Here is a 12,743-nt window from a genome sequence, read left to right on the forward strand (position 1 = left end):
CTAAGAGCCAAGCCAGTAACACTAGGATAGAGTCATCTTCATTTATGTCCAAGCTGAATCTAGCAAACAGCCGCAGTGTTTTCTGTATAATTACTTTAGGGCTTATGGATGAAGATGATACATTTGATCAGCAAATTGCTATAAACAAAAACAAATAAGTAAAAAAAAAAAAAAAACACCCTAAAGTTTTAACATCTCTACAGAATATATAATTTGCAGGATGAGGATGACAGAGAAGCCCAGGGAAAAAGAAGAATCTTCTAACTCAGATGTATGCACTGTGGAGTAGTGGCAACAGCAGAAGGAAGAATGAAGCAAGAGCAAAAAGAGCATTTATTAAACATAAATAAATGGCATGAGAAATATTGGCAACAGAATGGCAAAACAATGGCAAATAGAAATATTCACAATTACAGGCACCTGTTTTCTACGATATATTCAACCGAATGGAAGAGAATAGAATACAGACTATAGAAGAATGAGAGCATGGTTTCTCCCTTTGCAATACACTCAAAGAAGACAAAACACACTACTGTGTTAGGTCTTACATATTGTAGTCATGTAAATGTCATAGAAAAATGAAGAGAAGAATGTGGAAGTGCTATCTATTCTGTATGTGATACAGGATTGATGGTAAAAATCTGTCATGATCAGGGCTGGAGAAGTAGTGAGTGGGGCTTTGGTTAAGTTCATGGCTGGAGAAGCAAAACTGTGGGGCTCAGCTGGTATCACAGGCAGGAAATTCACTGAGATATACCAAGAGCGAGTTAGCGAGGAATTCAGAGGTGTTGTTGGGATGATGCAAAGAGTAGTCAATAGGGAAAAAAAGTGAGATAATTGAAGACAGTTCCAGGGTGATCCAGTACTGAATTTGCATTACATGTCTGTGGCCTAACACTCTTTAAATGGGGTATGTTTGTCTGTGTGTGTCTTGCTAGAGGAGTTATCTATTCGTATTTGTTATCTGTTGCTGCATAACAAATTACCTCTCAAAACTTAGCGCTTAAAAGGACAAATGTTTATCATCTCAGTTTTTATGGATCAGAAATTTGAAAGAGCATCGATGGGTAGTTCTGGTACAAGGTGTCTCATCCGGTTGAGTCAAGATGTCCGCCAGAGCTGCAGTCTTTTGAAGGCTTGACTGTGCCTGGAAGATCTGCTTCAGTCACTTGCATGGCTATTGGCAGGAAATCTCTGTTCCTTCTCACATGGGCCTCTACCAAGGGCTGCTTGAGTGTCAGCGGGCAACTGGCTTCCTTAGAGAAAGTAACCTAATTGAGAGGGCAAGAGGAAGTCACATGCCTTAGCTGACAACACTTCTGGCACTTTCTACAACCCACAGGAAGGGGGAATTAGGTTCCCTCTGAAGAGTATCAAAGAATTTGTGGACATATTTTAAAGCCACCACATATGATAAAGATACATGCCATCATCTGAAAGTGAATGGGAATTATTGCCTAAGACTTCTAGGAAGATATGTGTATCAATCAAGATCCTAGCAGGAAGTAGATAATTTCAGAAAGGTTTAATAAAGGGATTATATATAAAATGCATTCAGGGTATGTGGAAATCTCAAGGGATAGTACATTACCGTGGGGTTATAACCAGGTTGTCACCATCTGAAGGGGCAGAGGAATGGAGTCATTCCTGGAACCTGGAAGGAGGGAGTCCTGTGGAGAGAGTTGCCTTTGGTTGAGGGATGCAGGCAGATCGAGATTACCTTATACAAAGCTATTGTTGGAGTAAATATCACAGCCTCATTCTCCTCTTTCTTCCCCTCCCATCTCTGCCTGCGCTCTCCTCTGGTCAAACTTACTGATAGCTAGAGGTCCAGGGACCCTGTTAATATAGTCCATCAGCCATCTGGGCAGACGTCAGGGTGGAGAGTTGGTCTGGAGGGGCAGATAATGGAAGTCTTCCATAGATGAGAATTTAATTTGAAGGATGAGTAACATGCAGAATTCTGGAGATCTGGATGGTTTATTAAGTGCAAAAGATAAGGATAAGCAAATGTATGTGGGAGTAGAGCAATGACTAAAAATCTGCCCAGACAGAAGTTATGTAGTGTGGTGAGGCTGAAACAGGCTGGTAAGAGTGTGGAGGGACCCTGTTGTGGAGGGTCCTGAAGGAGGCAGGGCTTCAGACTTCCTCAAAGAGGCAGCACTTGGCAGTTCTTAAACAGGTGTGCCCAGTGGGAATGGGAGAGCAGGGGGAAATCTGAGAGACTATGTTTGTTTAGATATCAGGTAAGTGCAAAAATGTCAATAAAAATTTAGTTTTGAATAACCTTTCAGGTAAAATAAATACTAAATACTAATGGTCAGATGAATAAAAATGTGAATTTGTTGGAATGAGGTATCCACATTGACAGCGTCATACTTTCTATAGTTTCCCAGAACTGCAAGCAAGCAAACCTACAATTACAAGCATTTTTATCTAGAACAATTATAGTGACATATGAGCTTAGGAATGAAAACAATGTTATAGCAGAAACAATCATACCAAAGTCAACCTTCTTCTGGAGACCTGCTCTTTGAAGGATATCAGCTAAAGGTTTGCCTTGGGTACACTATTTATTCCAACATCCATTGATGGTCTGAATACTTAGTAGGAAGGCCTTATGAGATTGATGCAGGCCTTCATCCTGATTTGATTTGCAACACACAGAAATTGTAGTCTTTAGTATCTACATGGGAGATTTCAGTGAAGATAAACGTATGCAATAAGAAACATTGGCATTTGTACCATAGTTTAGAAAAAAAATAAAAATATGATAGAGCTTAAAATGAATCCTGCTTGAGTCACACCCGTCCATTTAGCATGTCTGACCTACTATCAATACAGTATTTCAGAGAGGGAAAAGTAGCAATAAATACGTAGTGATTGCTAATACAGAGTGGGGCGTGGGAGAGATATATGACTGATTATGCTCACTGACACTTTACTATTACATTTTATAGTAAAGCCTGGTTTACATGGCAAGATGTTAACCATAAATTTCCTGACTGCTCTTCCACACATTCAGAAGGTGGAACTAATTGGTGTTAACAGACATGACCCTGAAGTGTCTGCTGAGTGAAAAAAAAAAAAAGCTACATTCTGAATGTATGTGTTCTGTTTTGTAGGTTCTTTCCTGAAACTTTGAAAATTACCAACGCAGTTGAGAGTCCTGTAAGAGCGTAAGGAGTAAAGTATGATTCTTGTTCAAACCTTATCTAATAAACACAATTGACTATTGCTATTTTCAGGGCTTAACACTTAAGCAGGGCCTTTCAGAAACCAAGTGCCTCAGAGGCATAAACACTTAAAAAAAAAAGACTCTGAAATATATTATTCAATATAATGGCTACTAATATTCATTCAAATTTTCGAGTATATAGAAAATGCAAGTCACAGGAGAGTGTTGANGGCCTTTCAGAAACCAAGTGCCTCAGAGGCATAAACACTTAAAAAAAAAAGACTCTGAAATATATTATTCAATATAATGGTTACTAATATTCATTCAAATTTTCGAGTATATAGAAAATGCAAGTCACAGGAAAGTGTTGAAAATACGAATGTGTTCTCAGCATCGATGGAAATACAAGCTAGCAGTTTCTACTTTAAAAAAGTAAGCATTAATGATGAAGTTACCATTGCAGTAAGTGCCCCAGTGACCTGTACAGATGCTGGGAAAAGCAGCAATGACACCTGTGGCCTAATCTGGTGGGCTGGACAGTGTTAAGCTCTGTTAGCACTAGCTTCACAACTCACGTCTCCCTCTTCAATAGAAAATCAGCACTTTAAACAAGGAAGATGGCACTACTTATAGAACAAGTAAACAACCACTAATCAACATTTCTTTTCCCATTAACCTTCTTTTTGTTTTTGTTTTTTTTCAAATTAAAGTTCACCTCAAAGACCTTTGTGTGGTGATAGGAACTAATGAAAAAGTAGGCAAAGTTTCTGGGGTCAGGGGAATCCCTAAGAAATAGTGACCCCTCAACCCCTGACATGGTTTCTTTATCAAGAATCAGAGGTGGAAAGGAACATGGATCAGAAGTGGTCCTATTCCATGGTTACTAAAGACAAACTCAGTCCAATAGAATCTATGTCTTTACCTTGATGATTGATTTCACCTCTGTCCTGTGTTGCCATTTTCTTGTTGGAAAAGGAAGAAAAATAGACAGATGGTGGGCTGGGTGTGTGAAAAGAAGCCTACATCCAAGTTAGCTGGGTCAAGCCCAAGAAGGGAAGTGAAAGAGACTCCAGGGTTTACAAAGATGCACGGTATCATTGCCAAAGGTAGAAGAAGCCAGAATAAAAGGCTTGGGACTCATTAGCAGAGTACTAGAACATCACTTTGCTCGTAGCACTCAATTGTCAAAATTGTGAGTGGATTATTTGAAGCCTGGAAAATCAGTAATGCTATGTTGCATATGTGTGTATGTATGTGCATGTGTAATGCACACACACGTATTATTTGAAATAATCTGTTCAGAAGTGGAAATTATAGAAATTGGAAGAAAAAACAAATCAGAGGAAACATTCAGATGGCTGAAGGATAGGGCAATGGTATTGTGTAAACAGCAACTCCACCAGCAGCTGGGTAATAAGACAGCACAGGTCAGGAAGAGGTCACACAAGACACTGCCTGACTGGCCTGAGCCTTGATCCTCCCATAGGCCTCATCTCATTCTGGACTGAGATTTTCCTGCAAATCATGGTAATTGGGAATCAGCGCACACAGCTGTGAACCACAGCCTCACAAATACGGAGGGAACAAATTTGAAGTTGACCATCTCTGCTGGAGAGGGAAGGGAAGTGACTTGTTTATGTACCATTTCATCACTCTCCCCAAAAAGCACTAGCCCTGGGTTTATGTTCCATTAAAGGTGTAGTGACATGGCTTTAAAGCAAGTAGAAGATTGGCCCTTTATTAGAATTAGGGAATTTGGATTCAATTCTAAGTTAAAACCATGAAATGTTAGTGCTGTAAAGAAACTAGATATAATCTAATCCAATTTTCTCCTTTATAGGTGAGGGTCCTTTGACCTAGAGATGCTACACAGTTTACCAAGTTAGTTGATGCTAGCATCTGGACTAGAATCACTAGTAGCCTCTGTTACTACCTCTATAATTTACTTTTCTACTCTCGGGAAAAATACCCCTGGGATTGGGATTGGCTCATCCCAATCAATTTTAGTAATCTCCTTCCCTCCAAGTCCCCATTGTTTATTAGGTTTAAGGTTTTCCTGTATCCCCTGAGGACACTGTCATACGGTTTGTCGTTTTTGTTTTGCCATCCTCATGCCTTCTCATCCAGGTGATTTCAATAATCACATAGGTAGTTACCCCAATTTGCAAAATCCCGATTTTCTTTCCATTTTTTTTTACTCTACTTTTATTCACTTTTCTTTAGCAATCGACTCTCCTGATCCCATCCTGAACCATTTGTTCCCCAGAACTACATCCTGTCTGAAGTCATAAAATCTAATATCCGAATCTCTAGTTATAACTTCTCTTCTTCCACATGATACATGATTATTCCATCTACGTTAGTTACAAGGTAAGCTGTTGAAACAGACAGACGCAAAATCCAAGGGCTCTTCATCATGTAACAGTTCAGAAGTGGGTGTTCCAGGGTGGCAGATGGCTTTATTCTACAGGTCATCAAGGGAGCCAAGTTCCTTCTATCTTGTAGTTCTTCCACGCTCTAGGGGGTATCTTTGTTCACATACGTGAAGCTGGTTTACTTATATAGACTTTCCAGCACTCGGAAAGAAGGAAGAAAATGAAGTACTAGCACCTTTTCTATTCAAGCATGTGACCCAAAAGTTGTACATATTCCTTATGCCCATGTTCTTTTGGCCTACAGTTTGGTCACATAGTCATACCTCATGTCTTGGCCCATTTTGGCTGCTATAACAAAATACCATGGATTGGGTGCCATAATTATAACCAGCAGAAATTTATTTCTGAGAGTTCTGGAGACTTGGAGGTCAAGATCAAAGTGCTGGATGATTTGGTGTCTGGTGAGAGCCCACTCCCTGCTTCATAGACAACTGTTTTCTTGGTGTGTTCTCAGATGGTAGAAGGGGCCAGCGAGCTCTCTGGGCGTCTCTTTTATAAGGCTACTATCACCATTCATAAAAACTCCATTCTCATGACCTAAGCATGTCCCAGAGGCCTAAATCCAAATGCCATCACATTGGGATTAGGTTTGAGGGGACATAAACATAGTCAGTAACATCTAGCTAAAAGGGAAATATGGTCCTTAGCTGAGCAATCTGGTGTGCAGCCCAAAATTTTGATGTTACATTTCTATTTTTTTTTAAAGATTTTATTTATTTATTTGACAGAGACAGCCAGCGAGAGAGGGAACACAAGCAGGGGGAGTGGGAGAGGAAGAAGCAGGCTCATAGCAGAGGAGCCTGATGTGGGGCTCGATCCCATAACGCCGGGATCACGCCCTGAGCCAAAGGCAGACGCTTACCGACTGCACTACCCAGGCACCCCTGATGTTATATTACTGAAAGGAAGAAAGATGGAATGGTTTTGGGGGACACAGGTATCTTTGCTACAACTCTCACTGCCTTTCTGTTCATTGACTTCATTGGAATTTCCATTTCCTTGGTCCAATATCTATATCCAAGTTATTCAGTCTCTTTTTGGACTCCTTTCTCCCAAGTAAGAATCTCATGGTGTACAAGCTTAAGATACAGTGAGCTATCTAGTGAGATAGGGGTCTCACCAATTCTTTTCAAAAACTTACCTCAGTTACCCTTACATCATCTACCCTAATTTATTATTTTTTGCTCCTAATTCAGAGTAAATTAGTGAAGCTCTCCAGGAAAAATGAAGTACACTTAAGAAATGATAATGATTGAGCATCTAGAAAGAATTGAGGCTATTCAAAAAATTAAGCAGATTAAAAGAGGCACCATTGTTAATGCCAAGAAAATAAGCAGAAATTGCACAAGGGAAGAATATAAACCTACATATATGTACTGTTGATTCTGTACTGGACAATATGTACGTGGTGATGGCGACTAGTTTGCAGGGTAGTGAGCATGGACTCCGGCTAGGTTACTTGGATTGACAGTGGTCTCCAACTCCTGCTGGCTATGCAGCCTTAAGCAAGCTTCCTGATTTCCCTGTGCCTCAGTTTCTCTGTGCTCCAGCCTTATAAAAACTTATATTATTTTAATTTTTGAATACATAAGATAATAGAAATAAGTTTTAACCTCTCTTAATGTGTTTCAAAAGATTAGCTTGAGAAGTTATTTTCAATATGCTCTTTTTACTTTTAGTTTCCGAAGTTCCTTAGAAATCAGCAGAAACTTCAGTTAGGTGTTGGTGAGTTACCAGCTTAGGGTTCTTTTTACTTAGGTCAGATATAGTTAAAAGGATTATGGAATATTAAAAAAAAACTGATTAAAATATGGAGAATCTTAAGTCACAATTCTTTTCTAACTTGAGGATGAGTTTTCATTTGGCCTATGCGTGTGTTTTCTATACACAATGCTGTAACACCAATGGAGACTTAAAACATGTAAAAAATGGAATTACTTAGGGGCACCTGGGTGGCTCAGTTGGTTAAGTATCTGCCTTTTGCTCAGGTCATGATCTCAGGGTCCTGGGATCAAGTTCCACATCAGGCTCCCAGCTCAGCGGGTGGTCTGCTTCTCCTTCTTCCTCTGCCTGCCACTCCCCCTGCTTGTGCTCTCTCTCTCTCTCTCTCTGACAAATAAATAAATAAAATCTTAAAAAAAAAAAACCCAGTAATCTTTTAATCTTTTATCTTATCTTTTTCTACATTCCAGTTCATTTTTGTTCACATATCTGTGGAATTTATATATCAGTAATCATAGCATAGATGTGCTTTTCTCACTTTTAAATACTTAAGATTTATCGAGAACATTTTCCTATGGTTGCATGAAGGAAGAGGGCTTGAAAAAGCACAGCATTGCTGTTACTAAAAACAAAGACTTTTCTGGTTCTCAGTTCTGTTTGGCCAGTCCTAGCTTAATGGTATCTGTTGTCCGTGGCCGTTTAGGCCAACTGGTTATAGTCCCGTTCCTGGGTGCAGGCTGAGTTGGGGAGTTCTAGCTGTGTCCGGGCCTGGAAGCCTCCCAGTGATCCACGGCTGCTTTCCTCTCTAGCCAGCCAGTGGGCAGAAGTTCCTGCTGGGCCATAGCACGCGCCGTGCTCTGGTTCCCAAGAGACTGATTCACAGAGTTTAGCTGAGTTTCCAGTGTGGCAACAAAATTCTGTGAACTCCGTCTTCGAGCATTGAATATGAAATCACAACTCTGAATCTGCCTTTAAGAATAGAAGTGGCATTAGTTATGGGCAAACTATGGATCATCAAATGAGACTTGCTGTTTATCCAGAGCAATGCAGGGAATTGCCTCTGAATGTTTACCACAGCTGAAATAGGGTTACTTGGGTTAAGGGCAGAAGTCCGAAGTCAAAGTGCAGATGCTCGTCTCTTTCTCATGAAGCTTCACACTGTGCCCTTTTGTTTGTTCACACCAAAGGTCTAAGGAGAGAAGAGCTTTTTCAAAGATACTTCAAGTCTGTTTTTTCCTTTTTATGAAAGCATAAATCCCAACATTTATGTTTGTATGGCCTTCACATTTCATGAAATAGTTTTAGAAAATTACACGAAGCCACAAACCAGGAAAAGTTGGGAAGATGGCTATCAGTTCATAAGTTTTATCTATTAAACTTTGTTGTAAATGACTATGTATGCAACTCAGTGGTGTCTTCTCGTTCCCTTTACCTCTCCCATTCCATCTGGTGAGTTTTTTGTGTCAAAAGTCTAGGAAAAGTCAGTGTAAATCCTGATATTTGAAACAACACGCTCTTTTTGTCTCTACTAAGCAGTGGCTTTAAAAATGCTTCTGATAGTTTGTAAGCCTAAACCCAAACTAGAGCTTTGTTTATCCTTGACATTGTAGAAAACAAAAACAAAAACAAAAACAAAACAAACCAACACAGTCTGTCCTTCGAAGGACAGAATACAAAATCTCATAGAGAATCAAAATGGAGGACCACTGCAGTCTCGAGGTGTTCAGTATTGATGGCTTGAGGAAATATGATATGTTTGTCTTGGTTATAAATAATCTGGGTCAGAGCCTTTAAAAAAAAACAACCAACCTGGACTTACTTCTTTTAAGCCCTGTCCCTAGGAACTTATTGTAGTTTTTGTAGTTGCTTTAAAATTAAAAACAAAACAGGGGCACCTGGATGGCTCAGGTCATGATGTCAGGGTCCTGGGATTGGACCCCAGCGATGGGCTCCATACTCAGGGGGGAGTCTGCTTCTCCCTCTCCCTTTGCCCTCCCTCACCTACTTCCCGCCCCCCATGCTCTCTCTCTCTTTCTCTCAAATAAATAAATAAAATCTTAAAAAAGAAATCTATTAAAATAAAAACCAAAACACAAGCACTAAGTTCTGCATCTCTATAAATACACAAATAATGGTATGTTCTTTAAATAAGAAAAATATTGTCATTTCATTAGAAATGGAAATAGCTCTGTTCTGTTATTTGGATCTGGAGCTTTACTTTCTAAAATGTCTCCTGTGGCCAGGAACAAGACAATCGAATGTCTGTATTTCCAAAGAGTTTCAAAAGATGAGGCTCCAAGCCATTCACATTGAAATTCAGTAGTGCACAGTGTAACAGTGCCTCAGAAAAAGAATGCAAAAATTGAGAAATATCTCCAAGTTGTCCTTGGTCTTTCAGGGGAAATGTGATAAAATTCCTTTGAATGAAAAAATGGGAGAAAGCATTTGATATAGTCGCTCACAGCGTTGTAAATAAATATAAACCAAATTGACCTGGAAAATAACAGAGCTGCATGAACTAAAAAATGCCAGTAAAAATAGAGGCGTAGTAAAATGGATGTGAGAGGCTCCCAATCAGGAAAGATAAGAGAGAGTACAGAGAAAAAGCACCTGGGGTGATTAAGAGGAAGACAGCAGAGATTGATGATGTTATAAAGGGTGTTAGTATGAATAGTCTCACAGAGAAATCTCCGGAACAAGTACAGATATAAAGAAATAAAATCTAAGCCAGGCAGGCTCAGAAAGGTAACAGAAAATTATTCAGCACAACACTAGGTGAAAAATAGGATTAGGAGAGGGAAGAGGAAGGAATGGAATAAAAAAGAAAGAAAAAGCAGCTGATTTTCGGACACAGCTTTGAAGTGACCTGAACGAGCAAATGTCTGCTGCCTTTCCCTTCTCCTGCTGTAATCCTTACCCCTCATCACACACCACGTGCCACACACGGGCACCCTCCTCCCCTGACGTGAACAGGCCTGCTGCCCTCGCGCTCAAGAGTCCTCAAGGATTTTTCATACTTTTTTGTTAGCATCTTTGGAGGCCTTTTTAAGCCTGCCTGGCTTAGATTTTATTTACTTATATATCAACTTGTTCCAGAGCTTTCTTAGCGAGACTGTTCACACTGACACCCTTTATAACATCATCGGAGGGTAGAGACGGGGGAGAAGTGAGCTGCCTATAGATGTAGGTCCCTGAGACAACTCTGCTTTTTGCTCACTCACTGGCCAGACTCTGAGGAACTCCAAGGGAGAGGCTGAATAGTGTTCAGCATTTCAGACAGCCATGCAGCAATTACGGAGCCCCAGCCCAGCGTAAAAGGAACAGAGATTCAGGGGAGGCACAGAAGTTTGCAAAACCTCCTGCTTTAAAGAGGCCATGATCTCAGGGTAGTGAGATGGAGCCTGACGTCAGGCTCTGCCCAGGGCATGGAACCTGCTTAAGATTCTCTCTCTCCCTCTCCTTCTGCCACCCCTTCCCCACTCTTTCGCTCTCTCATAAATAAATATAAAGAGGCCAGCCAACAGAGATAAAGAATGTCTCATGGGCAACCCCTATGAGGTGATGCTGAGAATCCAGTAGGATGTTTTGGGACACATCTATGTAAACAGATGGCATCAAGCACTAGAAGACTCAGCATGATGTCTTGGGACTGTGCAAAGCCTGTACAAATTGGATGCTATTCCTGGGAAACTCAAAATACAGAGATCAAGTTGCATCCTGGTTGAAGGAGAACTCTGCAAAAAATGAAATCATAGAAAACACAATTACAGTTTTCACACCTGATTTGTGAATGAAGATTCATCCTTTTACACTGATTTATCAGTGTGCACTAAGAACACATAGAGCTTCGAATCCCGAATTCATAAATAAAAGTGTCTTTATTTTTTTTTTATTTTTTTAAAGATTTTATGTCTAAGTAATCTGTACCCTCAACCTGGGGCTCGAACCCACAAACCTGAGATCAAAAGTCGCTAGCTCTGCTGACTGAGCCAGCCGGGCCACCCCAAGAAAACTGTCTTTAAAAAAAAAAACCCACAAAAAACCAGAAAATGTACTTTTTGAAATTAATTTGCAATATTTTTCCCAGCTGAATTTAGCAGAATATATGTGTTTTCTTTTTTGTTTAAGCTTCTTTAGTTAGAAAGCATCAAAACCGTAATTAGTAAGCTTAAACTGTAGAAACATAATATCAGAAAGGTATTCTTATATTTTACAAACATTGGTTCATTTAATCCCAAACAACCCTTAGGTGAGAGGTGCCCTTACTGTTCTCACTTTACGGATGAGAAAATTGAGGCACAGGGCGGTTAGACACATTGCTCAGTTTGCATATCTGGTAAGTGGTAGATCCAGGATTTTGAACTTGATCCCTCTGCCCCTAAAGACTGTGGTCTTAATCAGGGGTGAGTGGATGCTGCGGTAGGAGCCATCATCCCCCCAGAGCACAGCAGGAGCTCTGAGACCCTGTTCTCCTGCTCCTCCAGGGTTGAAGCAGTCCCCATCCTAAGGACGCCGCTTGGGGCTATGATTAAAATTAGACAAACCCATTTTCACAGCTTAGTTAATGCCCTGATTGTAGTATGGAACAAACAAACTTCTCTGGATTCAAATAGTAGCAAAGCCTAGCATAAAGGGGAGGCAGGAAGGAAGAAATGACCACCTACCTCATCTCAGATAATCCTTGAGACAACTCTGGGAAGTAAATATTACCTATTTTACAGAGGAGGAAACTGACACTCATCGACTTTAAGTGACCTGCTCAGTGGGGAAGTACCAGAACCAGGACTCCAATCTGTTTCTGGCTCCAAAGTGTTCATTTTCTTTGTTATGTTAACCATCCCTCAAAATACTCTGATTTGGGTATACTGTGGATTAGGTGGGTTATTGTGGTGCAGGCTGAGACTACATGAAGCATTTATAATACTGCTTCTGTAGGGAGAGAAGTATATTCCTACTTCCATGTACCTGATTTAAAAACTAAATTCTGGGACACAGACCATTTGAAACTTGAGAATTGCCTACTGTGACACTAGAGGGAAAAAAATGTTTAAAATTGTGATAATAGTCTTGACTCTAAATTTTTAAGGTTGTGAAATATATTCTATGCCACATGCAAAATGTTTATTTATTGACTCAACAATATTAGCAGCATCAGCAGGTTGGGGAAAAGCTGAAATATGAGGTGAATATGCATTCTTGTGATTTGCTTTTTTGGACTATTTTATGCTGATGAATTCAATTTTTAAAAAATGGGTTGTTTCAAAGAGTGGGAAATGAGAAAAGATGTTTGAAATGGGAAAATGGTAAGGACATTTATTTGAAGAACTTGAAAATTAAAGAAATTCAAATTCTTTACATCTTGCATTGAAGCAAAGAAAATCATTACTTACTCTTTTTTTTTTTTTTTT

Source organism: Ailuropoda melanoleuca, chromosome 1 (genome assembly GCF_002007445.2).
Source record: "Ailuropoda melanoleuca isolate Jingjing chromosome 1, ASM200744v2, whole genome shotgun sequence".
Taxonomy (NCBI): Eukaryota; Metazoa; Chordata; class Mammalia; order Carnivora; family Ursidae; genus Ailuropoda; species Ailuropoda melanoleuca.